This window comes from Apus apus, chromosome 16 (genome assembly GCF_020740795.1).
Source record: "Apus apus isolate bApuApu2 chromosome 16, bApuApu2.pri.cur, whole genome shotgun sequence".
NCBI lineage: Eukaryota > Metazoa > Chordata > Aves > Apodiformes > Apodidae > Apus > Apus apus.
Window position 1 is genome coordinate 729,278 of NC_067297.1, and position 27,049 is coordinate 756,326.

General features: G+C 53.2%; 1 protein-coding gene across 1 annotated transcript in view; it reads left to right on the forward strand.

Moving 5' to 3' along the window:
• Positions 1–599: 599 nt before the first annotated feature.
• Positions 600–27,049, forward strand: part of LOC127391473 (splicing regulatory glutamine/lysine-rich protein 1-like) — a 129,292-nt gene continuing 102,842 nt past the window's right edge. The window contains exon 1 of the mRNA XM_051634273.1: positions 600–626. The gene's annotated coding sequence lies outside the window, so the exon portion shown is untranslated. The remainder of the gene's footprint in view (positions 627–27,049) is intronic.

Genomic DNA, 27,049 nt, shown 5'->3' on the forward strand with positions numbered 1-27,049 from the left:
GGGCCGCGGCCGCGCACGGCGGGGGCTCCACCGCGGATCCGCCGCCGTCGGAGCTGCCCCTGCGCGCTCGGCCTGCCCCGAGCGGCCCCTCCCTCCCTGCCTCCCTCCATCCCGTGCCCGTCTCCCCCGTCCTCCCTCTCACTCCTCCAGCCAGTAAATCCGATCTAGGCTGATTCCTCTCACGTCAAACCACATGATCCCATAAAACATTCATCGCCTCTCCATCCCCGCGCCCCGGCTCGCTCGCTCCCGGTATCCAGCGCAGCCGGCTCCGCGCTCCCCGCCGCCGCCACCGGCTCTGCCGCCGCGGGATCCGCCGCAGCCCCGGCCCCGTGCGTGGCGGCGGGCGGGAGGGAGGACGGAAGGACGGAGGGAGGAGGCAGGCAGGCAGGCAGGGAGGGGGAGCCTCGCCTGGATGCTGACTCCAGCTCGGGGGCTGCTCATTCCCCCGATGCGCGGCACCGGCAGAGCCCCCCCCCCGCGCCCCGCCGCTCCACGCTCGGGCTGAAGTTTTTTTTCCGCGAGGATCTGCCCCGCTCCCGCAAGGATTGTACCGCTGCCGCTCGACTTTGCGCCTCCAGACGTGCCTTCCCCGACCCCTAAGATGAAGAGGGCGATAGCTGAAGGTATATGCGTCCCCGTTCCCCACCCCCCCGGGCCCCCGCCGCGGCCCCCCGGGGGACGGCAGAGCCGGGTGAGGCGACCACGGCCCCAACTTCGCACCGCGCCGGGAACTTCCCTCGCTGCAACTTTCTTTGGTTTTGTTTGTGTTTTTTTTTTAAGCTGAGTGATTGGGAGCGGCCGGGTCCGGCAGCAGGGGAGAGGGGCCGGACCCCGGGGGCTGGGCCGGGCCGGCGGGAGCCCGGAGGGGAGGCGGGGAGGGCGCGGGGGGAGCGGGAGCTTCGCGGCCCCGCGGGTGGCGGGGAGGGGAGCACCGGGTGCGCCCCGGCACGGGATGGGAGGAGAGCAACGGGATGAGCCCCCTCCAGCCCCAGCCTCGGCTCGGCCTTGGGGTGCCCGGGCTCCCCACGAAGTCGGAGCGGGCAAAGTGCTGCTGGGGGACGCGGCACCCCGTGCTCTCAAGCCCGCATCCCGCGGGGGCCCGGAACCGCTTCCCCGGCGGAGGGGGCCGGAACCGCAGCGCCCACGGTGGGCGAGAGGGGATGGGGCAGCCCGGCCCTCCCCCCGCCCTCTGCTCGGCCGGCGGGGGAGCCCCCGGCTCCGCTCCCCGGGCTCGGCCGCCTGCGGTTCCCTCCGGCCGGGGAAGTTTGCGAGGGCTCCGGGCGTCCCGGAGGAATGGCGAGCACCGCGGTGCGGCGGGTGCGCCCCAAGCTCTGGGTCTCGCCTGTTTCGTCTCAGCCCGGTTGTTCTTTAGCCAGAGGCTGAGAAGAGATGGAGGTGCGGGCAGGACCCCCCTCCGCGTCGGCTTGCCCCATCGGGGGGGAGGCACAGCTGGCTTGGCAGAGCCTTCTCGGGCTGAAAATAGCCCTTTTTCATCTGCTTGGGCAGCCCCGGCGATGGTCTGTCCCTCCCGGCTCCCGGTGGGGGGATGCGGACGGGTCGGTGTTGGCAGCAGCAGCCGAGCTGCGGCTGCTGGGGAAGCTGCCCCGCTGCACGGCCCTGGCGTGGCCGGTCCTCGCCACTCCCGGAATAAAAACCTGCATCTGGAGGCACACACGGGCTCTCCCGCTGCGGGTTCAGACCACTTGGAGAAGCATGTGCCACCCAGGTGTGCTTGCTGGAAACCCAACCCACGGGCTGCGATTTTTAACTCGAGTGATCAACCCAGTGTAGCAGCACCATCTCGGTCCTGCTGCTGCTCAAGGCAAGAGCCTCTTGCTGCACAAAGTCTCTTCCCCTGTCTGTCATCTCCAGCTTGCTTCCTGTTTCCATCAGTGACATAAATACATTATATTATTATTATTATTATTATTATTATTATTATTATTATTATTATTTCTTTTCGTTTTTTGAGGACATTCTGGCCGATTTATTTGTGATTATCAAAGGACATATCCAAAGCTCTGTTCCAAGGGGCACACTGCCTCCTTTAAAGAATTTATCTCGGTTTTAATTCTGAAATGGCCAATTCACTCCTGTTTGGGGAGCACCCTGGGAGCAGGTTGCAATGGCAGCTTCTCCTGCAGGCCCTAAAGGGCTACAGATATTCCAGGATCCGTTTGCTACGTGCTGCGCTGTAACCTGGTGCATGGGTCAGCCATTGATTTGCACGCAGTGGTGTGCGCTGGTGCTCAGAGCCAGGCTGCCAAGTGGGTGGTGCAGGCTGCTTGCCTGTGGGACTGCTGTAGGATGGCTGTCAGCCCTGAGGAGCAGCATTCCCGGGGCTGGGTGTTGCTACAGGCTCCTGGGACAGCCTCTCCCACACCGTTTGTGATCCCGCTGCAGCACAGCACTTTTCTCCACACTGTGATATTCCTGGCTGCTACCAGTGTAATGTAAAGCAACACAGAGGATAATGAAATATAAAAACTCCATTACAATGGCTTTATTTATAGAACAAGGCTTTGAGGGGTTTGGCTATTATTATTATTTTTTTCCTGCAGTTTATGAATTGCTCCTGTGAGAGGCTGGGTTGCCTGGATTGCTGGTAGGTGTGACTGGAAGTCCTTATGAACCTTGGGTGATTACATTTAGTTGAGTGACCATCCTGCTGTATCTGGACTACATTTCCCACCGTGGGCTGCCAGGACACTTCAAAGTGCCTTGTAAGCCAGAAATAGCCACCAGGGGCAGTTTGACAGGCAGAGCTTTCACCTGGTGTTCTCAGCACATGCTGCCTTATTAACACAATTTATTTGTATCAAAAGAGGCTTCTTCAGGCTTATTATTTTATAAAATTTATTTTTAAAAACCAAAAATCACAAAACCCTGCAATATGAGAACCTACACCAAGCTCAGAGACTACTTGCTCGCTGATGTGAGAGCAGCTCTTTCCTTTTCTTGCAAGAAGATACAATTTATCCGTGTATTATTTTATATTTCCTTTCTGTACAGCATTCATTTGTACCAAGGGGCCACAGCATTTCTTGGGCTTTGTCCTCACTTGCCCACCAGGTAGCACATACCTCAGACCTATGTTCTGTGGGACCATCAACAGTGAGTTTGGAGAGGTTTCCTACAGGGGTGTGTCAGGGCAGAACGAGGCGGAGGTGCCGCTGCTCCCCGCCCGGGCGCGGTGTCAGTGCGGATGTCGTTGTGTCCCTGCTGGTTCTGCGATGTTTTCCCCACTAAGAGCGCTAGAGAAAAGCTGGTCCAGAAAATAAGTTAATTAGAAACAGCGAGAAAACGGCCGCTGCTCTCTCTGCTGCTGTGGCTTGTGGGCAGCATGTGCCTGTGCTGCTCACTGCCAGCGAGCACGGCCGTCCTGCCTTAACAAGCCAGGTCCTTCATTAATTACCTCCATCCTGTGTTCAGATGCTCTGGGCTTCTCTGGAGGGAAAACCTCCTGGGAGCTGATGCTGCTCGTAAGTGTGAAGGCATCGGTGGTGAGAAGAAGGAAGGAGAGGAAGGGGAGCAGTTTGCTATGCCTTCCTCTGCCTGCCCTTCTCTGGTTGGAAGGAGAGGGCAGGGCTCGCTGTGGAGTTGGAAGCTGGCAGGGGAGATGAGGGTCCATGACTCACATCCCCACGTCTTGATAACTCTGTGACAATCTGTGCTAGTAATGAAGGCCTTGTGCCTGTGTCATCCTCTCTGGGCACCAATGATGCCTTTGGCCATTAAGCCTTCCAAAGGAATTAGCAAAATGTAAAAATCCAGCAGCATCTCTGAATTTTTCACCTTCCTCTGCATGGAAGCAGCGAGAGAGACAGTGAGATGGGGCAGGGAGGGGAAGGATGCTCCAGAGCCTGGTTCTCAGGCCCTGCATGCACAGTGATGCTGGCTGTGGGGAGCTGCTGCCCACCCTGGGAAATGAAGTCTCTTCCTTCCCTTCCCATCCTCCTGAACCCTGAGGGAGAGGAGGAGGGAGAGGGGGAATCATTTGAGCCACAGCCTCAGCACAAAGCAGGACAAGGAAGACTGCAAAGAGCTGAGCTCTAATCTCTGCTCTGAGCCTGCTCATGGCTTCTCTGCCAGTTGCTCAAGCAGCTCAGCCCCAGTGTGCTGCTGGGTGCATCCTGGTGGATGGTGCATCCTGGTGGAGAGGCTGGAGCTGCAGTGCCCGTCCAGGATTCTCCCTGCGCATCCAGCCGGAGGCTGGGAGAAGAAGAAAGGAGTCGGTCTAATTAGGTGTGTGTTCTTTTCCCCTTGGATTTGCAATGCTTTCTGCTGCTGTCACCTTCATTAAGACATATCTCGGAGTGCCAAGCTCTTCTTTTGATGTTCCTAAACAGTGTTTTTTTGGTGTGGTTTTTTTTAATGCAAGTGGGATGCAGACAGAGCAGGAGCATCCTGTACTTCTGCCATCAGAGGCAGCATCACAGTATGGTGTCTGCAATGGCTGGGAATTGCACTTGGGCTTCTCTCTCCTGCAGAAAGATTTGGTCTGTGTCCTAGAGCCAGATGCATCTGTCTGGGATTTGTGAGGAACAGAGTTTCAGGGCTTCTCCATCACACACAGAGGTCTGGGAGGGAGGAGGGAGGCTTGTGAGCTACAAAGCCCAGCTCCCCTTTCATGCTTGTGGTTGCAATTTCTGGAGGTTTCCAGAGACTGAGGGGAAAGGGAGAGAATTGTACTGAAAAGTTATAATTGGTGAAAAGAAGCTAAGGGTGAATCCTTCCCTGTTTGCACAGACATGCCAAAGCAATTCATACAGACTTTGCTAAAATGTGCAAACTTGCCTCAGGCTGTGCTGGTGTCTTGTTATGGCTATTGGGACGTGCAGCAGCCTGAGTTTTGTGTGGCTGATTAGTTGTTGTGCTGCTGTGGAGGCTCAGAGCAGAGTGGCATCAGAATGACACGTATTTCCTATGGTAGGTGCCCAGCATGCATGGAAAGGCCCTGCCTGGATGGAAAGCAGAACACATCTGCATATTGCACAGGCACTGGCCATATTTACTTTGCATTTGGGAGCTCCTGGAATTCAGGGGCTCTAGAGTCTGGTATTGGCCCTGTTTCTGACTTCTTTCTATCCTTGGCCAGGTCAATGAGTCTTTCTGTGATTTAGTTTCAGCTTTTCTGGTTCTGATGCTGGGAGAGTGATGCTGAGTTATCTCCTGAGGGACCCAGAATATGCTTAAAGGTCAGACCAGAGCTAAAACGTGCAAGTCTGTGCAATTGCCCATCACTTCTTTAGCAGTGACACAGTGTCAAGCAACAAGACTGATGATATTCTCCTTAGGGGTGTTGCTGCATCAACAGCAGGTTTGTCTCTCTGGTCTGGCCTGCCTTCCTCACAACCCTTGCCTTGTAGCTTGGAGATGATCAACAGCCCCAGAAGATTTTACAGTATTTATTGTCCCTCTCAAGTCTCTGCTCCTGGAATCAGGGGATTAGAAAAGTACTTGAGTTTTATTTCATAGCCTTCCTGGCTGTCAAGAGAAGCAGAAGCATTCCAGAAGCACGTGCAAAACATTGAGGAAGCTGGAAGCAAGAAAGTACTCCAGTGCTGTGATTTTTAGTAGTTTCTTGGTATATCTGTAGAATGAGGCATCAGCCCGATGACAGGCCAGTAACAGGCTGCAGCCCTTCTGCCCCAGGCAGGCAGCAGTGTTGGGGTCCTCCCTGCATGGGTCAGGCAGGGCAGGGCTTACAGCAGATTTGCTTTCGTGTTTGGAAGAGACATCTGGGGGTATCCTGCTCAAAGCACAGCTAGTTTCAAAGCTAGATCTGGTTGCTCAGGGACTTCTGCCAACTTGTGAGTATCTCCAAGGATGGAGATATCCTCTCCTCCGTACCTCAGACTTTTCGGCCTTTCTGGCCAAGCCCTTTGTCACCTCACCTGGATCAGGACCATGAGTGGCTTATCTCCCTTTGGCATGGTCAGGGTAGCTCTTGTCAGTCAGCAGGATGACACTGGTGGAGCAGGAGTGATGGTGCACGCAGTGCCTGGGTCCATGCTTGATGGGAGTGAGTGGTTGTCCATGTGAGTTCAGGAGCAAGTTTGAGGGAGATACCAAGGAGGACCTGAGAGTGGGGGTCCAAGCTGGGTGCTTGGCCAGGACACTGGGGAAGGCAGCAGACACTTGCAGGCATTTCTGTCCTGTGTCTGCACGTTTGCTTTTCTGACTGCAGTTGGGGGTGAAGCCCTTGGATTTATTTTCTGCATACTGGTTGCAGCTCTCCCAGCATGGTGTCCTACACCAATGTTAGTTAAAGCAGAGATTCCCAGAAACTCATGAATCCTCAAGCACACCCTGTGCTGGAAGCCTTTCCTGGATACTGTGTAGTGGCAGAGACCTCTCTGAGGACATGGTTTAGCATGGCCACATCCTGGAATCCTGAAGGTTCTGGTGAGAAATGCCCTCTGGGGGTCCAGGCTCCCACCCTGAGCAGGGCTATTGCTAATGTCAGATCAGGTCTGCTGTGGCTTTCCCTAGCCAAGCCTTGGAAACCTCTGGTGATGGAGACTTGCTGGCCTTTCCCAGCACTGGAGCAGATTAAGAAGATTTTCCCAGTGTCCAGACTGAACCTCCCACACTGCAGTTCTTGGCCATGGCTTCTTGCTGTGTCATCTGGCCTCACAAAGGTGTATTTGGCTCCACCATCTGTATAACTGCCTTTGAGTACCTATAGGCAGTCATTAGATTGTCCCTTCACCTCCTGTTTGCCAGATCAAGCCATCCTAACTCCTTCTACCTGAACTTGTAAGGCATATGCTGTAGGCTTCTGACCTAGATAGCTCACCCTCCACTGAACCTCTTTGGTTTAGCCACATGAATTTTGGACTGAGAGGACCACAACTGGACATATGCATATGAATGTTTCTTTACTGTTATTTAGCAGTGGGTCAGAAACATTTCAGGAAGCCCAGGGTTCCCATCCTGCACTTGGCTTCTCCAGATGACCCTGCTGAATGGTTGGTTCATGCTGTGGCCCAAGTTCCAATTAAGACAGCTACAGAGAAGCTACCCCTTGACACAGGTGGCCACCTTCTTTCCACTGTCAGTACCCTTTGTGATCAATGTCCACTTGCCAAATGATACTTTGCTGCTACTTCCTGAAGTTGACTCAGAAAAACTTTTGTGTCTTGCCTTTCTATTCTTTTTCCAATGAGATGTCCATGAAGGTCTGAGACTCTCTATTGTCTGCTATGTTTTGATCCCCATCCACAGCTGCAATTCCACACGGAGATGAAAAAGGCACAGGGAAAGCAAATGCACCACATTAGAAGAGTGAGGTTCTCTGCCTGATGGGAGTTTCTAGCCCATCACAGCTTTTTTCCATCTTGTGGGAGTTCCCTCATGTGGTTCTTTGAATCTTGTTGTGCTTTCTTCTGTCTCCCTGTGTCTGCTGGAAACAAGGGGATGTTTGCATTCAAATGTGATACTTTCTTTTCTTTCTGGAGTGCATGGGATAATTATAGTGCCTTGCATGGACTTGTACTAATTGATCAGTTATTAGTGATAATTATAGTTTACATGATAGTTTAGGAAGAAGGGGCACTTCTGGGGAGAAGGGATGCTCTAAGATGACAGTTCAGGATTGCTTGCTGATGGGTCAGATCATTGCCTGTGTGCTGCTCACTGGGGAAATGGGTTAACTTTTTGTTTCTTGGTTTGTTGGGGTTTTTTTGTTTTGTTTTGTTGGTTTTTTTTGTTTTGTTTTGTTGTTTTTTTTTTTGTTAAGAGTAAATCTTTTGCAAGAACCATCTGGCTGCTAAATTCTTCTCCTGAAGCTGTGCAGTTTGCTGGGAGTTCATTTGCGTCTTTAGCTACTGAAGAGAAAGTAAAAGTGACTGATTAGTCTAAGACTGGGACCATTCACATCAAAGTGACAGATTTTGTGAGCTGGATTTGGGAAAGTGTTTAAAACGGGTGTGTTTTCATTAAATTTTGAAGGCTGTGGGCAGAACTGTGCCCTCGGCGCTCCAGCACAGCTCTCGACTCTGCACCCTGCGTCGTTATGTCAGAGTGAATTGTGTGGCTGTTAAAATTTGTGTGTGCTTGTTTGATGACTTTAAATATTTATTTTAATTGTGCATCTTTCTTAAGGCTGTGAGTGATGATCAGAGCCCTGAACAACACACCATGTGCACAGCACAGCAACGGGCAGGGGAGGAGGTGGGAGTTTGGGCTAACTATTTAGCAGAAGGGAGGAGGGAGAAGGGGGGAAACATTTTTGAGGCCCCAAATTCAGTTTTCTCTAATTCCAGGCAGCACCGGGGGCTTTGTCAGAGCCATGCCACCAGCTGCTGGGTGAGTGGGGATTTCAGAAGCCTTTTGAGATTGCTGGTGTCAGGCTGGGCAGGCTGCATGCCCTCCCCGGACAAAAGGCCTCTTTTGAAATCCCAAGAGCAAATACTGACTTTGTTCACATTGTGTCTGCAGGGAAGAATGCTCCCCTGAAAGCCACCGGGACCTTGAGCCCTTGCACATCCCCGCGGCTCCAGCCGGTTCTGATGGGCCGTGGGGAGCTGCAGCAGGGGAGCAAACCCCGCTCCCTGGCACAGGTCCCTTCCCGTGCGGGCGCCCAGGGTGGGTCTGGTCGTGGTTAATGCTTTCCATGCCCGTGCAAACATGGTTGGCGTTGGCTTTACACTAGAGGGCTGTCTGTCCCTTCAGAGAAAAGGCTCGAGTCTGTGCCGTGACGGCCCTGGTGGTTCCCGGTACCCGCGGGTTGGCAGCGGCTGATGCGGTGCAGGATGGTCCTCACTGCTCACTGCCTCTCTTCGTGCTGCACAAGAACATCCACGTCCTGGTCTGGACAGCTTTGAAGCTGTTTGGGTGACAGGAAGCCTCTCTGGCTGTCTCACCAGGCTCTCTGTCCTCCCGCACAGGTCAGCAGCCTTTTTGCAAAGCTTCAAACCAGCGTCGTGTTCCCCTCCGCTTTGTTCACTTCTGCTGTCAGGAGTGATAGCACCAGGGGCTCACCCTGGCTTTCCAGAAGTGTGGCATCTCCTGCTGCTGTCCTGAGCTTGTGAGGAGCAGAAGCCCTGGATGTTGGCAGATCCAGTTCTGCAGTCTGTGGAGTGCACCCAGATGGGAGATGCTTTGGAAATGGCTACCCCGGGCACAAGAGGAGGGTCCTCAGTGTTCTAGGGATGAAAGAGATTTGGCAGCTTTTGTTCCATAAGCTCAGGTAGGATGGCTTTCTCTGGCTCTGCACTAGCAGCAGGGCTGGGACCTCTGTGGGGGACCTTGGCCACCATGAATGCCTCTTGCTTCAGGTCCATGCAGGCACTCATATCCCGGGTTTGCTTAATTCTGTCTGCACTCACTTTTGTCTAGATTGGCTTTAACTTGGATGAAGATGAAACCAGATTAGCTTTGCTTCCTCTTAGCACACTTCAGGTCAGTTTGACTTCAGACCTTCCCTTAAAGTGGCATGGCTGCCTGAAGAGATATAACTGCAAACACAAGGCACTCGGTGTCTTCAAGTGCATTGTGCCAGCTGTGTTGGGGGCATTTATTTCCATTCCTGGATGCCTGTGCAGTCAACGTCTGGCTTGGTTTGGACAGAAGTGGTGTTAATTGAGAGCAGCCACATCCCTGGGCTAACACAGGTCTGAGCCAGGCTGGAGGTGGGGAGGACATGGTGGAGTGATTGGGAGCCAGGGGTGGGAGGCACAGGTGGGAGGGTGAAGCGCTTGCTCTGGGGCTGCCTCCTGCACACACTGAAGTTCAAATGCAAGTTCTTTGTCAGCAGCTGATTTATCAAGCCCAGGGACTTCTCTGCCTCCCTCTTTTCTCCATTTGCAGCTAATGCCTCCTGGAGGGAGGGGGGAATTAATAATAGTAATTACAGCAGCTCACAGTCATGAGCAGTAGCATTAACCACATGGACTGTGATGGATGGTGGGAGGCTGCTCTGCCCTGGGGAAGCTGGTCATGGAGATGGCCTGTTGGACCTGCTCTCCATCCACCACCCCCATGGGATGGGACAGCAGCTGCTGCCAGATGGCAGGAGCCAGAGGCAGGAAGGGGTTTCAGCAGCAGGATCAGGCTGAGATCTGCCATAATCTGAACTCAGGGCAGGGATGTCACCTGCTGCATGGCCTTGCTGTCACTGGCTTGGCCAGGTCACCTGCTGCAGGAGCTGGGAGCTGCATGCAGGCAGGAGGGCATTGACTCCAGTCACCCAGCTGCCTTGCCTTTTTGCTCTAGCCCTGCTCCTCTGTCTAACACCCCTCTGCAGACCTTGCCCTGGGGTGTCCATGGAGCATGGGAAGGCCTGCAGAGCAGCCCAGCTTGTCCCAGAGACCAACAGCAATGCAGAACCAGCTTGGGTTCTTGGTGTGAGATGGCAGTGTGCTGGTGCTGCCTTTCCCGGCCCGTGGCATGGGATGTTCCCTGCCCATGTGCCCAGCCAGGCTGGTGTGGTTTGGGAAGTCCCTGGGGCTGCTCCACCCCAGCCCCTGCTCCCCTCACATTTGTACTCCTCTGTCGAGACCAACAGCTGCTGAATCCCTCGCCTGGCTGGTTCAATTTCAATCCATAAAATGAATTTTAGGCCCTCTGGGTCTAAGCATTAGCAGAGAGCAAAGGGATTCTGCCAGCCGAGCCTGTCTGGCCATTATGGGGGTGTCAGCTCCTGCAGGCTTTGACAGGTCATCTTTAAACCTCAATTTCCGACATCATGCAGCGAGGTGAGACTTCAGCTGGGGCTTGGAGGCAAAGCCTGGCCAAGGGCCTGGGGCATCAGCCTAAGCCTGGAAGAGGAAACATTTTTGGGTTTGATGTGTCATCAGACGAGCCATCTCTCCTGTTTTTTTTAGCAAGAGCTGGTTCTATCACAACACAGATTTTGCTGCTGGGACACTGGCTGTGCTCTGAGGTGGTGTCTAGAAATCAGGCAGTGGTTATTTAAATGGCCTCCCAAGTTAGTGAGCACTGTTGCCATTTTCCCAAGGCTGAGTCCTCCCCTGTGTGCAGCAGCGGGTGGTCCCGAGCCCTGGGAAGAGGCTCCGTGTGGGACTGGGGCTGGTGCCGGCGTTGCCTCTGAATAATGGGCCCTTTTACTCCCAGGTTGGAAGGAAACACTGTGGGAGCAGCACAGCCAAAGAGAGACATTTACATGAGTGGCAGAATAAATGAATCTGAGCTTCCTCCTGGGAACCAGCCCAGAAGAGACTGACTTTCCTTGGCCATGGCTTTCCAGTGGGAAATGCTCTTTCGCTGTATTTACTTTTGGCTTTCCTAGTGTTTTGCAAGGCTCACAATTAATCCTCAGCTTCTGGGCAGCCAGCTGTGCTGCGGGGACAAAGCCTTCTTCAAAGCAGTTTACTTGGTCATTTCCTGAGGACCCTGGATTTACTAGTCACTTGGAAGAGCTTGACCTGGGTCCACCTGGGGCACGTATACACACTGCTCGTGATGGAGAAGAGGTATCTGTGGCTGCCGCCTGCATGGGGAAGGGGGCAGAGAAACCACTTGGCACTCTCCCATCAGATCGACCCAGAAGTTGCTCTTCCTTAGGAGAGGTGACAGTCTGTGTGTTGCTGCTGGGATCTGGCATGGGGGGAAGGGACCAGCTGTGTGTTGATGTGTGCAGGAGTTGGTGGCAAGTTGGCAGGGTGTGTGGCAGGGGTGTGGGAGCTCAGCTTGCCTCCTGACCAGGGGCACCTGGCAGGCTCTTATTGTCTTTGAGGATCCCCCTGAACAGCCTCTGCCTGGTCCAGCCCTGCTCCCTGGATAGTGTTATGTGAAATGTCTTGGGATTACATGGTGATAGATGTGCTGCAGGACTGGCAGGTGTGGAGAGGAGCTGTGCTGGGCTCCTGGAACTCCCTGCACTGCACAGTCTCTGCCTCTGGTGCTGCAGGGGGATCCCAGCCTGCTGACATCCTCACTGCCTGCCTTTCGAGCCTGATTTATTGGCAAACATCCAGTGGGTGCCAGCCAAGGCAGATCTCTGTGTGCTGTGGACTCGTTTGCCTCCCTGCACCCTCTTTGCTTCTCCTGCTGCAGCTGAGAAGGACCCTTTGGAAGTGTTAGAGCTGTCTCAGTTTTGACTGGGTTTCTAAACCTTTCTGTCTTGCTCCTCTCTTCCTAAAATGAAGGCTCATGCCTTCCTGTGCTTTTGTGCACTTTTCTCTTCTCGTAAAGCCTCCCTGTAAGGCTCAATGGGGGGAGACTGCTAAAACTCCTAACAAGCCCAGTGGCAAGTGTGGGGTTTGCTCCACTCCCTGCACGCCTGGGGAAAGTGTCGTTGAGCTGAGGCATCTGCTGCTCTGCAGGCAACATATGGGCCAGCAAGAAGAGCGTGGGGGCCGCCTGGCTGGGCACAAGGTCCAGCTCTGCTGGTGACCTGCTGTCAGGCAAATTATTTAGTGTGTGACATACAGAGGCCACGGGCCAGTGGCTCCCATTGCCACTGTGTGTGACTGAGACACGAGCCCCTCCTGATAAATCCTCATCAGCATGTCCTTGTCTTTCTGTCTGGAGAGGAGTGTGACTGTCGTCATGTCTGCCTTCCCCCTGCCTGTCCCCACATCCCCCGTGTTCAGAAGAGACCAAGTGCAGATGGAGGACCCCCAGGGCAGGAGATGAGGCACTGATGGCCAGCAGTGCTGCAGGTACCGGGCTCTGCTGCTCTGAGCCTGGGGAATGCAGGTCTGGGTTGCTGAACAGACACTGGAGCTCTCCCTGTGTGCAGGGCTGGGGCAGAGCAGCCTTTGCTGCTCTCTCTAAAGCTGAGAGATCCTGTGAATTAAAGGAATGAGCCCAAGACTTGGCACCAGGAGACATGGGAAGTGATAATGTGAGACAGGGCTATAATGGCACAGGAATCTCTCAGTGTGATGGGAGCTAAATGATGCAATAAGGAAAATTGCACCTCATTGTGAGTGTAAAGGTCGACAGAGAGGAGAAGGAGGTGAACAAGTGTTTGCAAGTGCACCCCAACAGCTCCTGGAAAAGAGCCTTGACCCACCTCTGGAGTCAGCCTGCCAGAGCAGCTTGTGTGATCCCCAGCTCCCCCCTCCTGCTTCCCCAAACCTCTCATGCTTGGTAAAGGTGAGATGACAGGCAAGATCAGTCATTCAGTCCAAATGCATCCTTGTGCAGCCTTGTAGAGCCCCTTCAGCCTCTCTGGATTGTGAGGCTGTATGTGTGGTTGTAGGATCAAAATGCCCGTGGCAGAGTGTGGACATGCCCAGCACGTGCCTGCCTGTGGGGCTCTGTGAGCAGAGGCCATACCTGTGTGTGGACAAGCACACAGGGCATGGCAAGTGCTGCCTTTGTTCCTGCCATGGGACAGGGGCAAAAATTGTCCTGGCATGACCACACAGCTTGTGAAGGGAAAGGGGCTGCAGCTTGCTTTGCACCCAAAAGAAACAGGAAAATCAGAGACAGGGATCAAAAATAATTAATCAAATGACTGTGCTGATACAGGCTAATGACAGGCTCCAGCAGGGATCTGGGCAGTGGTTGACATTGTAGGGGGTGAGCCCTGTGTGACCTGGTGGGTTTGGAGCTGAGGAGGCAACAGGCTCAGCACTGGGAGCAGCAGAGTGATGCTCCCTGTCCTCCCTTGCTTGCTGGGCTCCAGGGGTGCTTGGTGCACATCTCAGGGTGGGGGTGTGGCAGCCAGAACTTGAGTCTGTGTGAAAGGGGATAAAAAATGAATGAGGAAGGAAATGGAAGGTGTGTATGTAAATCATGATGCCTCCTTAGTTGGAGAATTGAGGTTCCTTCCACCCCCTTCTCTCCAAAAAGACTTAATTACTGAGGACACAGAGTTTGACACAAAGAGCTCAAAGAAGCTGGATCTTCTTGATGTCAAAGGAAGATGCAAAAGATGGACCACAGTAGAGGAGAAAACATGGTGACAAATGGCACAGGGGGATAGCTTGGCTGTTGCTTCTGATACAACAGTCAGATGGCAACACACTGAAAAGCGCAGGAGGAGAGTCCTCCCGAGCTGCCTCCCACAGGGTCCTGCTCAAAGTCCACAGAAGGTGCAGCAAGGGCCACATACTTATATTTTCAGGAAACCATCCAGCAGTGCCAGCCTGCAGGCTCTCTCTCTTCTGGCAGGGATGGAGGAGAGCTGAGGCTGCTGCAGGAATGCAAAGAGGGATCATCACCAGTGCCAGCCAGAGCAGCTCCTTCTGGAAAACCAGCAGCTGGTGCTGCCAGCCATGGGACTGCCCATCTTTGGACCCTGTTTTCTTCTCACTCAGCAGTTCTGGGTACAGGTGTATCCTTGCGTCTTGCATCCCCTCAAATGTTAGCACCTTGGTTTGGTGCTTTGGAGGAGCTTGCTAAGCAGATGAGAGAGTGGGTTATTCCTCCAAGCATAACGCAAATGTCTGGAGGAGCAGAAACAAGGTTTGGGAAATAAAAAGTGTTACTGAAGGACTCATACTGAGCTACGTGGCATTGCTGAGCAGGGAAGTGGGTGAGGGGAGGTCCCGTGTCTGCGCTGCAGTGGGGGGCTCTGTTTCTCCCCCCACATGTGCTACCAAGGAGTTTGTCCCTGTGTTTTAGTAGCTTGTGGCTGAGCCTGAGCCCTGTCCCACTGGGAGCCCTCTCTGGGTGCTGCTTTGCTTCTGCTTAGCTGGAGCCAACCCTTCCCTGCCGGGTGTTTCACTTGTGGCTTTTCCATCTGGTTTGGTGACAGTTCTTCTGCACACACTGTACAGAGTATTTAATGTGCAGTGTTTTGCTGAGCCTGTAGCCTTTGGAGCTTTCTATGGAGACTCTTTGTGGCCTCCCTGGGCACATTATTGGAGCAACATAGTCCCAGGCACACTGCTGTAAGCAGATGTCATGTTGGTTAAAACAAAAGTGCCTCCATTGCTTCTTCCCAGGATGCATCCAGTCCTGGCAGCTCCTGGGCTGGGGTAATGGAGGTAACTCAGTGGCCTGGGCTGCTCTACACATGCATGGCCAAAGCTTCATCCCTTACTGTTTGTGGTTCCTCAATTTGCTTTCTCTTGGAACTAGAGGCTGCTGTGGAGAAGTTGCATGGTACCATCTGAAAGGGTCCCTCAGCCCTGGTGGGCACAGGGTGTTGGTGCTCCCTGTGCAGCAGGTTGACAGCAATTCATAGAATCATCATAGAATGCTTTGGGTTGGAAGGAACCTTAAAGATCATCTAGTTCCAACCCTGCTGTCATGGGCAGGGACACCTCCACCAGCCCAGGTTGCTCCAAGCCCCATCCAACCTGCCCTTCAACACTGCCAGGGATGGGGCAGCCACAGCTTCCCTGGGCAACCTGGGCCAGGGTCTCACCACCCTCATAGTGAAGAATTTCTTCCTAATGTCCAACCTAAATCTCCCCTCTTCCAGTTTTAATCCATTCCCCCTTGTCCTCTCACTACAAGCCCTTTGTAAAAAGTCCCTTCCCATCTTTCTTGTAGACCCCTTCATCCTGAACAACTGTCTGGCTCCTCAGAGCAGCACTGGGAAATATGCAGATTTAACCTTTGAATTTACCATGCTGTTCTTTTCCTGAGAAATGTCACTCAGGGCATCAAGCTGGGGTTGTCTGGTCTTGGGAGGGTTGTGGGCACCAGTGGCATATGCTCGGTCTCTGGGCATGCATCTGACCAGGCCACAGCATGAGGAGCTGGGTCCTCCAGGGAGCCTTTGGGTGAAGCAGGAGCTTCTGTGCTCTGTCAGTGCTGGGAGCTCCTGTGCTCTGCTTTGCTGTCAGCAGAAGCTGCCCTGAACCAATGTGCTGTGCTGGGTGGAACATCTTTTGGTGACAGGAGCTGGCTCCTGAGTGATGTAAGGAGGGTTATGTCCTGTGGGTAGGTGTTGGGCAGGGGAGCTGTCAGCAGTGACACATCTCACAGCAGTGAGAGCAGCTCCTGGGAGCCAGCACCAGGGATGGAGAGGGCTCCTCTGCCTCGATGTGGGGGAGCACTTGCAGGGTCAGATCCAGATGTTGCTGTGGAAGGAGGGAGCTCCCCGTTTGGTTGAATATGCAGCAGATGAAGATCTGGAGGGAAGCCCAGCTCTCAAAGCTAGCAGTGACTGATAGGACCGTCCTAGCTCAGGCCAGAGCTGAAGAGCTGAGTTTACTAGCTGCCCCGGGAGGTACCTGTGAAGCAAAGGAAAGGGTGTGATTACAGTGTGGGCAGGAGTCACTGTGCTAAGAAGACTGATTTCAGCAGAGATGAATAACTAAAAACTGCATCAACATCCCTGGAGGGCTCTTGCCCTGCTTGCTGGACCATCCCTGCCTAAGTCTTTCCTGCCACATCTCTGTTGCTTTCATGAGCTCCTGCCAGCGTGGCTGTGCCAGTCCCTGCAGCGTTCCCACCGTACCTCTGTGGGCTGCACCAGCTTCAAGGGTGGCTTTGAGCAGGTGGGATACACCTGAAGAGCACTGGGAATGGCTCTGGTTGTGTGGCCCTGGTGCAGAGCATTCCCTGCAGCTTTTTGCAGAGTTATTACAGTTGCCAGTACTGATTTGTCTTTGTTTAGGATGAATGCTTCAGGGTCAGCAGAGCAGGAACTCTCAAGGAACAAGCCAAGGTGTGCAGCTGTGCTCTCCTGCAGGACCCTCTGCTAACAGCCAGCCTGGGCAGCTCCAGGCTAGCAAGACCCTGCCACAACAGAGCAGAGAGCAGCCTGGCTTCTCAGGCATCCCTAAAAATAGCAAGGCAGGATGTCCATGTGATGGGTTTTAGTAGGAAAATAGATTCATTTCCCAGCTCCCAGAGGGGTTTTTGGAAGCAGCAAAGAGTAAATAAGGGTTTTAAAAATGATGACAAATATCTTGGAGGTGCCCTTCCAAGCAGCCTTCACTGCTTGAAATTACACTCACATCTCCAGTGGCTCTGAGAAGGAGAGCGTGAGGCCCTGAAGATCTCCAGATCAGTGTGCTCTTATTTGCTTGGATGCTAATTAAGAGAATATCGAGGCTGCTATATATTCTGCAATTCTCTGTAAATTCAGATAAGAGCCATTACAAATCCATCACAAGGTGTATTAAAATCTCCTTAATTAATAAACAAGGAGCACAGCAGTCTCTGGAAGAGCAGCTGTGGGCACTGGAGAAGAGTGCGGGACAGGGATGGACACCAAGTCATAAAGAGATGAGATGAGGTGGGGAGGATGCTGCCCTCTCAGTCATCATTCTGCAGGAACAAGGCAGAACAGCAAAGGGGGTCCTGGCAGGAGAGGTGCTGGTGTCCCAGCTGGTAGTTGAGGGCTCAGGCTACTGCCAGAGCTCTTGGTTTTACCAGATGTTTCCTTGTGGCTGCTTCAGGACCAAAAAAGCGTCACGGTCTTTGTGTCAGCAATGTGGGTGGAAAGATGAAAGCAGGGTGCCACCATGCCACTGGAGAGCTGCTGGTCAGTGGTGAGTGTCACCAAGTGACACTGGTTCAAGCTCCTGTGGCAAGAAGAGGGCCCTGTTCCAGATGTAGCCAGAGGAGACAGTCAGCCCAAGGCCACACTGGTGTTCTGGACTGAAAGGTGCTGGATCATTTACACAAATAAGAGTAGCTCCATGTGGAGATGGGGATTAGAGTGTTACCACCTTGCAGCAACAGCTTGCATGGACTGTGCTGCTGAGCTCACTGGCAAACTGGGATCTGAACTGGCCGGAAGCCTGGGTGAGTGTCTTAACCACTAGGGCAACTTTTTACTTCACATGCTCCTTGTCTAGAAGTACCTTCCTGGCCCAGAGGCAGCCCATCATGATCAAGTTTTTTTTGCAACTATCATTAATATGTGGAAATTACACCATATTTACATTTTCTGATGAAAAACCAAGGGAGTCTCACTTGCCTAAAAAGAAAGGACACTGGCATTTGGGCTGCAGGTGTGGTTGCTACACAGATGCAAGGAGGAGGTGGATTCTTGGATAGGGAACTCAAGGCCCAAGTTGTGGTGGGTATGTCTCTCTGGAAAGCTGTGCAGATAATTTCCCTACTTGCAAATGGGACAGTTCAAGGTGATCCCATGGGTTGTCCTTTCAGGGACCCTAGTTCTTGAGAACAGGGGCTTTGTCATCCTCTTGTACTATGGGAGCTGGTAAGGAAGGTCCACAGGCTTTCTGAGTGACATGGACCTGTTTCTATTTGTTTGACCGTACATCTGTTTGCAATAGCTCACTGAGGAATATTTCCACTTCAGGAAGTGTTTCCTCTCCCAGATCTGGATGCTGCGCTGGTGTCACCCACCTCAGTGGTATGGAACACAGCATTTAAAGTCACATCACTGGGCAGGTTCCTTGGGGAGAGGTGTCAGACCTAGACAGACCTGGTCCTCTGCCTCTCTTCTCCATGTTGCTCTTCTACCAGATGGGCTGGGCTTTCCTGGTGTCCACTGTCTTTAGGACATCAAGGGCAATAGCAAAGAGGGACACAGAATTACTACTGGGTGGGAGCAAAGTCAGTAAATGCAGGTAGCCTGCTTTTGCTACAGCTATCTCACTTTGTGTGTTGGCGCTGATGGTGCAGCTTCTTCAGGAGCAAAAGAGCAGTTGTGGCCCTTGCTTGGTGGGTTCAGAGGTCTGAATGTCCTTGACAAAGTTCATTGCTGGACTGATCACGATGACGTGCTGTTTGGGCGCTGAGCAGCACGCCGTGTCCAAACTGCCTTTTGCTCCCTGCGGGACCCCCAGTTTGTGTCAGTTGAGGTTTGATGAGAAAGATGTGTGTGACAAGCACCTGAGTGCTGAGCTCACAGCTCGGCAGGGCTAAAGGAGAGCTTGCCAGGCAAAGATGCAAAATCTAAATAATCCTCAGATAGCATCTTCAAGCCCTGACAGGCTCCAGACAGGTGGTTTCTATAACAGACTCTATTCTCTACCTGCCCCAGGGCAGAAATACTGATCTGCCTTCTCCTGGCTGTGCTGGCAGACTGTTCAGCCCCTCATCAACCCATCCTGTCCTTTGATGTCTGTTCCTGCACCTGCATCCTCTTCTGACCATGCCCTGTCCAGGGGAACACATGTTGTGCTGCCAGGTCTCCTGGCCCGGCGGCGCCTGGCAGGGCAGCTCTGATGGCTCTGAGCTGTCCCTCAGGGACAGAGGCTGGGACTTGGAGTCTGGCCTGAAAATAGCAAAATACATCGGGTTGCTGTGTGTCTGTAAAAAGTCTTCTCTGGTTTCAAGCTTCACTGTCTAGACGGAGAGCGGGAGGGCTGGAAAGGAGCAGGGAGTTGCTCAGTGGTGGCACTCACGTGTAGCTCTCCAGCTGTGCTGTCTCCAGCTGTTCCTGAGGCAGCTGCGTGACATGCTGAGTGACCGTGTCCCCACTCCCCAGCAAGGGAGGTCACCCCAGCCCACTTTCTCAGATTCCTACACTGAAGGCTTCCAAGCACCACTGTCTATTGTAGCTCCCTTTCCAGGGCAGGTGACATGTCCCATTTCTGTGACCCAAGACTGGGAGAGGTGCTGTGGCCTCAGTGCCTCTGCAGCAGGATGAAAGGGCTGGGTGGGGGTGGCAGAGGGCCTTGCACAGGAGCTGCATGTGCTGATGGATCTGCCACAGGTTACTGACTCAGCACTCCATAATGCTTGTGTGTTGTCCATCCTGCTGTCTAAGAAATTCTTTGTGGAGGTTATGGCCAGCCAGGCTTGTGGGAACAGCTCTTGCTTCTGCTGCAGCTCATGGGCTGTTAGAGGAGGACTGGGGCAGCAGAGCTGCACCATGAAACCTGGGACAGATGAGGATGCATGGGCTGGAGTGCAGAGCATGGGGCTCTGCCTGCGGTGTGCCTGGATGTGCCTCAGGCTGGCAGGAAGGGCTGGGTGTCCTTCAGAGCAAGGCAAGGGGAACCAGGCCCTGTGCAGGACCAGTGCTTTCCATCCCATGTGCTTTGCTGCCCAGGCTAGCCAAAAATACTGCCTAGAAGGTGGATGGCCCTCCATGCACCCTGGGAGGTTGGCCATGCCACCAGGGCAGGCTGTACAAACCAAGATGGTTTCCTGGATATGGGGATGAAGAGGTGTCTGTCCCTGCTCCCATCTTCCTCCAGAGATAGCCTGCTTCTCCAGGTCTGCTGTGTGGTATCTGATCTGTGTGTGATGTCTCCTGCTGTCCGAGGAGAGATGGGGCTGCTTAGTTAAAACCACAAACACTAATTACTTGTTCTCATGGCACTGCTAAGATTTCATTCTTCTGAATCACCACAAAACTGCATCTCGAGAGACAAGGCACCTCTAGTGGCTGAGTGACATGGGAGACAGTTCCGTCCTGGGGGCACAGTGGGGTAACCCAGGAGGTGGTGGATGGAGCTGGGTTTGGGTGCTGAGTCCTGCCCCTGGGCTGGGAGCAGTGTGCTGGGTCTGCTGGTGTGCTGCTGAGGAGCAGCAAAGGCATCATGGATGGACCAGCTCTTCTGACATTCCCTGAGGAAGAAGAGGCAATGGGGGAAGCAATTCCTGGCTCTTCTGTGCAGAGGCACCTTGGCAGGGAGCTCAGCCATGAAGTTCTTGCATGTGCTGCAGCCTGCAGGGGGGTATGGGCACATCTGTGACTTCCCTGCCACAGCCCCTGCTTGCTCAGCAGGACTGATGGGTTTCCCATGATTGGCAATATATTGTGGTTGCACACATCCAGAGCTGGAAGAGGTTTTGGGTGAGAGCTGCAACTCCAGCAGAGCTGCCCATGCTCTGGGGTGTAGGTATTGCTTCCAAAATCCATTCAGGAGCAAACATGTGAGCTGCTTGAGCACGTGTCTAACTGCAGCTGTAAAGGAAAGCAACAGAGATTTCAAATGGCACTGCCTGTTTTACCATTTTGGGAAGAAGTGTGTCTTCTTGTAATTGCCTTGCTTATTTGGAAGAAAAAACCCCACTGTAGTTACTAGAAATTCAATATAGAAATTACTAGTTACTACCCTCTGTAGACTAATTCTGAGGGTAGAAGAAGAATGAGGAATTTAATGCACACTATAATGAATGTCAATCTTCCCTCTTAATGAATAGGAATCACAGTTTGCTGCACATTGTAGGGAAATGAAAAGCATCCAAAGTTCAATTCACTCTTTTGCTTTTTTTTCCCCCTTTTTTTTTTTTTTTATTCTTTTTAGAGAGAGATAACACGTTGCACAGCAGATGGGTACATTCATTTGTGAACACGAAAGGATTTTTATCTCTCACTGTACGAGTCAAGGTTTTCCTTCAACTGAGCTTTGTAAAATTTCCTATACAAGCCGAGGCATCATGCCATTTAGAGCTGGATCCTTGAGAGCAAAGCAGGTTGGATTTTTTTTTTTTTCCCATCCCTCCTGTAGCACCATCCAGACCATTAAAAGCAGAGCTGACCCAGCTTGTGCTTGGTGTTTGCTATTCTCAGCCCTGGCTTTGCTTGCTGGATTTGCAGAGGTTTGTGTGTGTGTGTGAGTGACTCTTGTGCAATCAGGTCCCCTGAAGGGACACAAAGCCCCATCTTAGTGCTGCACATGAAGGTGGTTCCTCCATCTGCTTTCTTAGCTGCTTCCCTGGCCAGCAGGGATTCCCTGCTGTGAGCCAAAAGATGATTTTGTGGCAAGGGCTTTGAATTTGAAAAGGCTGATGCAGTTCTCACGGGATGACCACATTCCCGCTGTGCAGGAGTTGGTGTTTCATAGCAAGGAGAAGGTGGACTCCTCAGCACAGCCCTGCTCTGTGATCTGTGGGACCTTGACCTGAGAAAGGGTGATGCAGGGTCTCTGGAGGAGCAGAGCATCTCCACCTGCCGATGGGGGGGTGTCTGTGGAGCAGCAGAGCCTGTGCCAGGAGCCCTTCCTAGTCCCTGTCCCACTGCTGCTGGTCCTCGGCAGCTTCGTCCCCATGGGAGAACCATCCTCCAGTGCGGTTCTAGGGATCTGCTGGGAATTGCTGAGCTCCTAACTGTGGTCTCACTTAAGCCAGGCTGGACATCATGCCTTTCTCTGTGGCTCCCTCAGTGCCTTAGCTAGCTTGGAGATAGTTGTAGGCCACCCAGCTGCAGGTAGCCCAGGCTAGAGGCCAGCAGCTTCGTGCTCTGTCTGGCAGCAGGAAGCTCAGTGGACACGTCTGGTGACAGGGCCAAGATGCTCAGGTCCTCTGGTGATGCAGCTGGGATGTCTGAGCAGGCCTTGCTTGTCAATCTTGATAAACAGTGGCTTGCTAATGTTCCCCTGCCTTGCTAAATGTTCTCTCCTTGGCCTGGATGGTCTTTAGACCATGACTGGCTTTTCAGGCTTCTCCTTGCATCTCTCAGGGTTTTGAAGTCATAGCACTTGTCTGCATGGGAGAACCAGGCTCGCCTGAGGACCAAACCAAGACCCAGCCTGGTCTGGAGGGACACTGGTGGGGGGTGCCTCGAGGCCACAGACTCCATATTACAGCAAAATGATCCATGGATTAAGAGCTGCAGAAAGGACCAGGACCTGCACCTGCCCTGAGCTGAGCTGCCTCGGTGCTCTCAGGCAGCAGCTTTATGAGGAACAGCACCCTCAGACGACCCATCTGTCAGCCTTGCAGGTGGGGCAGTGCATGCTGAGGCTCTCTGAGGGTTGTGATTTGGCAGGTGGGACCATGTTCCTGCCCACACCCTGCAGCACAGCCCGTGGTGGGCCAGACTGGGCCAGTGCAGCACACCTGCTAAATCCGTGCTTGGGACCTTTCTGTGGGAAAACCTGGACCTTGTGGAGCAGTGCCGATGGGAGATACCTGGTCAGAGACCTGTAAGAAGGATATTCTTCGTTCAGCCCCTTCTCCTCTTGATTCTTCGAGCCTGCTCATCCCCCTGGGATCTGCTTGGAGAGGAGCTCATGTGGGTATGGCTCTCTGTGATGTGGATGGCTTCTTGCATGCTTCAAATTCATGCTGCTGAAGGTGGTTTTAAGGCATGAGCTATGCACTGTTGTCAGACGGTGGAACATCCGAGGTGGTCCTTAACTCCATGAAGGTCTGTTCTACCCAGTTCAAGTGTCTGTCTGCTGCTCATTCTGTGACCCTCTCCAGGCTTGCTCAAAAAGCAGAAGAGAATCTTTTTTCTGGAGCTGATTCTGCCCATCTCCAGCTCACAGCCTGGGCTTTCCTGGCTGTGCCCAGGCAGCTGCTCTGTGGCCTGAATCTTCTGGACTCAGTAGCAAGGAGGGGAGGCTTTGGGGGGTGTGAGGGGTGGGGGTGTGAGGGGTGCTGCACAGAAGGCTCCCCCCACCCAGGCACTAGCGCCCAGGGCTTGGGCATGGGATGTATGGGTGCAACAGGGGGAAGGAAAGTTCTGAGGAGCACCTTGGCCCCATGGACCCAGAACCTGGTGTTTGCCCCCCATGCCAGCCTGGGACCCAGACCCAGCCTTGGCCTGCAAGGGTTTGAGGGCCCCTGTGGCCCCTGCTCTGGCAGGTGGAGGAGGAAGGGCAGCTCTCCCCCAGGCAGAGGTGCTCTAGCTTAGGACTGGAGAGGTTCCTTGCTAATGTGGTCATGGAGGTCCAGAAGGTGTTTTTCCTGTCTGCTTTCTCTCATGTGCAGATGCAAACTCCAGCTGAGCAGATGCTGGCTCTGTGCCAGAGGAGTTTAGAGTTCCACTGTTTTAAAATATTTATTAATGTGAAGATGTAGTTAGCACTTAAGCTGAGGCAATACAGTCAAAGTCTTTTTGTTGGAGTGGAAGTTAGTGATGCTGAAAAGCCATTAAGCTGTAAATATAAACTATATTAAGTGCTCAGTAGCAACCTTAAATATCCTTGTGTTGGTTGCTTTGCTTCTGCAAGACTCTTTTGAGGGGATTCCTCAGTGCTCCTGCCCCATGGCATGTCCAGCTCTGCCTGGTGGCTTTCAAGGGTTGGGAGTGGCTTTGCAAGGGAGGTTTCCTGGGCAGCACAGCTCCCTGCTTGCCTTGCAGGGGCTGATTATTCCCCAGCTGATGGGATGTTTGCAGGGACTGAGAGTGGGGTGAGAGGGTAGAGCCGCTTTGCTCCACCTGGAAAGGCTGTGATGGGAGCCTGTCAGGGCTGGGCTCACAAACCATGGGCTGGTGCCTCTTTTCTCTTTCCTTGCTGTCTGGTATGTTGCAGAAGCTGCTTCTTTGCCCTCAGGTCTGGCAGCTCCAGGTCGGCAGGTCTGGGTCTGGATTCCCACCTTGTTCTGGAGGCATCAGCATCTGGACAAGGTGAGCCCTGGCAGAAGGAAGCCAAACGGGCTCTTTGCCCAGTACAGGATCAGCCCTGATCTTCTCATGCTTGCAGATCAGTCAGAAGAGATGGGCTTTTCTCAGAAAATGCTGCCAAGTCTCAAAGCAAGTGTCTATGAATGTCCTGTAATCACACTGCTCTGAGCCTCTCCCTTCCCTAGGTGCCAGCTGCTCTGGGGGAGTGGGGTGGTGCTGGCCAGCCTCGGGGGTCTGTGAGTTCTGACTCTGCTCCCTAAGCTCCTGCTCAGTGCAGGGTGAAGCAGAGCAGCAGAAGCCCTCGTGGTGCCTTTTTCTGAGCCCTCCTGGGGTTTGGCAAAGCTTGTCACATCTGCCTGAGCAAAGGCTAATCTCTTCCTCAGACCTGTGTGTCTTGATGTGCTGAATCCCAGCAGCTGGTTTTGGGTGGATTATCCCAACTGAAGGGGCCCTTTGGAGCATCCTGCAAAACAAAGGGAGGCAGCCTGGCCATGCAGACCCTGCCTGTTCCACCATGTCCTTCTGTGCTCCCAGCCCTACAGAGGCACTTGATTTAGTAAACTGCCTTTTCCCAGAAGAGTTCATGTTTCAATCTTTAAAACCAATCTGAATAAAGATTGCAAAAATAAGAAACCTCCTCTCTGGCTGCTGAGACCATGAAGTGATATGGATTTCTTAGGCAATTAAATTTTACATAATAGGGTAACTAGATTGTACAAATTTAAAGAGTGCCTGGAATATGCAGACATATTCTGAAATTTCTAATCTCATATTTCAGCCCTAGACCATTAATCTGTCACATTTCTTGTCTCTGTTTCTTTTCTATTCACACTGCTTCAGAGTTGGGATAATGTTGGTAACTGCAATTCTTCCATGTTCACCTCTAGCTTATGTCCTGCCATGTGCTTCTTCCCTGCACCTTCTCCTCTTCAGATCCTGTGTTCAGTACCATGTGTTTGGTTGTTTTGGGTTTTTTTTGACGAGAATGGAGCACAGCTTCTCAGCATAGCTTGTCACTTTGCCTCCACCCTGCTGGGAAGCAGTTCTGCAGCAGAACTGGGACAGTACTTGGGGTTGGGAGCACCATCAGCAGAGACAGTACAGATCTTCCTGGGAAGAGGAGGTGCAGCCCCATGACACCATCATGCATGGAGATGGTGGGGGGGGCACGAGCTGGGTGGGCAATAGGAGGGGTCAGCGGGATGGGTACGTCCCTGAAGAACCCACATCACAGAAATCTCTGGCAAAACCTGTCTACCCACACCCTGCCATCCCTGCTTCCCTGCTGCTCGGTGGCTGAAGGGCATTGCTGTGCATGCAACCCTGTCTCCAAGTTGGACACACACCCCTGGCCCCTTCAGAGCTCCCTGAACACCCTGCTGACCTCTGTGTGTCCGAAGCAGTGGTGGCCACTTCCCCTGGAGGCTGGAAAGGCCAGTGGGGTCATGTTCCTTGCAGGGCCTGCATCCCCCCTTCACGCTGAGCCCCGTGCAGCAGCTGATGCCTGCCAGCAGGAACTGAGCTGGGATACTGATCTGTTCCAAAAAAACAAAGGACATGGAGCTGTTGGAGTAAATCCAGAGGAGGCCACAAATGTGCTCTGAGGGCTGGAGCAGCTCTGCTCCAGAGACAGGCTGAAAGAGTTGGGGGTGTTCAGCCTGGAGAAGAGAAGGCTCTGGGGGGACCTCGTAGTGGCCTTTCAGTACCTGAAGAGGCTACAGGAAAGCTGGGGAGGGGCTGTTGACAAGGACATGGAGTGACAGGGCAAGGGGGAAGGGTTTTAAGTTTAAAGAGGGGAGGCTGAGATTAGAGATTAGGAAGGAATTGTTTGCTGTATGAGTGGTGAGACCCTGGCCCAGGCTGCCCAGGGAAGCTGTGGCTGCCCCATCCCTGGCAGTGTTGAAGGGCAGGTTGGATGGGGCTTAGAGCAGCCTGGGCTGGTGGGAGGTGTCCCTGCCCATGCAGGGGTTGGATCTAGATGATCTTTAAGGTTCCTTCCAACCCAAACCAGTCAGTGATACTGTGCTGCAGAGCCCTATTATCCCCAGCCTCCTGCTCAGCCAGACCAGATTTCATTATTCTCCCTGTCCCCAGCCAGCTCTTCCCTGCCAGCCCTGGCTGCTGGCTTGTCCCCAGGACATGCTGGAGCATGTAAACCCCTCTCCCTTCAGCAGCTCATTCTGGTGTTCTGGCCCCTTCCCTACTGCTCTCATCTTTCTCCTTACCCCTACGTTGCTCTCCCAGGTCAGCTGGACAGCAGTGGTGTTTCTGCTTGGTCTTGCAGGTGGGTGGGTGCTCCGTGCCTCTCTGAGCACGACATGATTTCAGGAACCAGAACTGGTGGTTGCTCTTCATTATTTAAAGCCTGAGATGCTGCCAGTGGGATCTGGCCCCTGAGTGTGGGGAGAACTGGGGGAGAATACCTGGATGTTTTCTACTCTCCCCAGTGTGGCTGTGGCTGTCTCGTTATCATGAGGGCCCTTCCTACCCTGAGTTCCAAGTTCCTTGGTGGCAAGCAGATGTAAACGGCCCAGCTGTGCAAATCCTGCTGCTCTGAGGGCTCAACAGCCTGTCTGTCCTGTCAGGAGGCTGCTCTGGCAGGCTGGTGCTCTTGGGACAGCTTGCTTTTGTTTGTGCTGTTGGAGGTGTTCTCCCCACTGGTTGACTTTTCAGGTCAGGGAGATAAAGGGGAGATTTTTTTCCTTTACCCATCACAAGAACATTTTTCCCCTGCTCTCCAGATGGACCCTTGTGATTTTACTTGGGGCTGCAGATGCCCAGACATAGTGTCAATGACAAAGGGAGTTGAAACTCTGCTCAACTTTGTCTAAAATATGTCACAAGTCAAAAAGATCCTGCAATGTCCCTGCCAGGCCTTTCTGGGAGAAGCCTTGTGAGATGGCTTTGACTTAGGGCATCTTCAAAACGCTTTGTCTCTGT